We start from the raw sequence: 2,544 nt of genomic DNA, 5'->3' as shown, positions 1-2,544 counted from the left end.
GGATTTCAGGGCAGATGGCTGCACAACCTGCGAGCACTTGTGCAAGGAAGAGGTCCCCCACATGTGGAATCAAGACTTACGAAAAATGATACACACACACACACACACACACACACACAGAACATAGAAGATGAAGGAGACTATTTAAGAAGAGGAAGAGAACTAACAGTGGGGGAACAAAAAGATAATGGGAATATGAGCAGAGCCCACCACATACATGCATGTAAATTCCATAGTAATCCATTATTTTGTACATTGAGTATATGCTAATTAAAAGGACAAGGAAGAAAGAGAGAAGGGCTGGAGAGATGGCTCAGTGGGTAAGCATGCTTACCATTAAACATGCGTCTTAGTCAGTGTATTGTGGCAAAGAGACACCATGACCACAGCAACTCTGATGATACAAGAAAGCCTTTAACTGGGGCTGGCTTACATTCAGACCTTTAGCCCATTATCAACATAGAAAGAAACATGGCAGCATGCGTGGAGATGTGGTGTTGAAGAGGTAGTTGCGTTCAACACCCCAAAGCCCAACCCCTTCTTCCAATACAGCCACTCACACTCCAGCTAGGCCACACCTCCTAACCTCTCCCAAGTAGAGCCTGATGATTAGGCTTCTGAGCCTAAGGCAGCTATTCCTATTCAAACCACCACACAGGACACCAGAGTTTGACACCCTGGACACACACAATGCAAGGAAAGCATCAACTCTAGCAAGCTGCCCTCTGACCTCCACATGCCTGCTGCTCCCCATCCTCACCCACTTCCGCTAAATAAATAAAAATAAGTATTTTAAAAACAATAAAGGGAGAGGCTTTCCCCAGCTCTCTGTTTTCTCCCCAGTTCTCTGTTTTCGCCTTACATGGGCTTCTCCTTTGTTTGTTTTGATTTGGTTTTTTAAAAACATTTATTTATTATTATGTGTAAGTACACTGTAGCTGTCTTCAGACACTCCAGAAGAGTCAGATCTCCTTATGGATGGTTGTGAGGCACCATGTGGTTGTTAGGATTTGAACTCAGGACCTTCAGAAGGGCAGTCAGTGCTCTTAACCTGCTGAGCCATCTCTTCAGACCCTGTTTTGATGCTGATCTTACAACCCTAGAACTTATAAGGCTGAGGCAGGAAGATTGCACTGAGTTCCGGGTCAGTCTAGGCTAGAGAGAAATTCTGCCTCAAAAACAGACTGAGGGGCTGGAGAGATGTCTCAGCTGTCTTGCTGCTTTTGCGGAGGACCTGGTTTGATTCACAGCACCCGCACTGAGTAACTCACAGCTGCCAGTAATTCTAGTTCCAGGTGATCTCAAAGGCATAGCCCAGAGAGGTGTCTGCACAAAAACTCATCTACGATGTTCTAGGGGAATACCGCTTACACAAACCATATTCCCAGCATGGGCTCTGACTTTTCCTGGTTGCCACATTTAAGAAGGTAAAAACAAATCCAGTGAGGTGAGAGCAAGCAGGCAAAGAGCAGACGCTTCCTTCTTCATGTCCTAGGCTTCCAGTAGAAGGTGTAATCCAGATTAGAGGTGGTATTCCCACCACCAAAGATCTGGATTAAAGGTATGTCTTCCATCTCAAAGAGCCATAGAATCCATTAGAAGCAGATCTTAGGATGCCTTTAATCCCAGTATAGAGGCAGAGATAGGAGGCTCTGTGAGTTCAGGGCCAGCCTGATCTACAGAGTTCCAGAAGGAAGAAGAGGAGAAGGTTGAGGATGAGAAGGAGGGGGAAGAAGAGGATTTCTCCCCCGCTTCAAATTAACCAATAATCCCTCAGAGTTATGCACATTCACTTGGGTTCTAGTTAATTCCCAATGTAGTCAAGTTGACATCCAAAAATATACATCACAAGTCCACCCTTTTGTCAACCTGACACACAATCTTATCTCCTTATGTTCACGATTAATTTCCGAGTGAAAACAATAACCAGGTCACAAGTATGCCTAAACATGATATAACTATCCCAAATACAATTGGAAACACATTATACATTTAGCACAGCCTTTAGAATGGCCTCTGCCAAGGAAAATAGTGAATCACAAATAGTATCGCATCCCTGGAGGAAGTGCAGAAATCAGTGCCACCATCAAGGACTTGAAAGATGCAGGGGTGGTGGTTCCCTTCCTGTCTCTCTCCCTTTAACTCTCCTGTTTCCCCAGTGTAGACAATGGGTGAATCCTGGAGAATGCCAGTTAATTGACTACCAAACCTCAATCAAGTGGTGACTTCAATTGCAGTTGCTGAACCCGATGTGATGTCCTTACCTGACCATAACATTCCCCACAAATTTACTCCTGGGTCAGGCCATTTATGGGGTTTGATTACCTCTGTTCGATGCACTTGTATGTCCCTCAAATGGTCTTTCAAATCTGTTAAGCACTCAGAAGTTATCCTTCAATCATCTATAGAGGGGACCTTGTCATGAGAAGCAGGATAACCAGGCAGGTCCTGAACCACCACTCCATGACGGTTAGCCTAATATGAAGGCCTATTGTCATTAATTCCATGTGAGTGAGTACTGACCCTGGGATTCAGTGGCTAAGC

This window comes from Apodemus sylvaticus, chromosome 21 (genome assembly GCF_947179515.1).
Source record: "Apodemus sylvaticus chromosome 21, mApoSyl1.1, whole genome shotgun sequence".
Lineage (NCBI taxonomy): Eukaryota > Metazoa > Chordata > Mammalia > Rodentia > Muridae > Apodemus > Apodemus sylvaticus.
The sequence above is the reverse complement of the archived record's forward strand: the minus strand, read 5'-3'. Positions refer to the sequence as shown.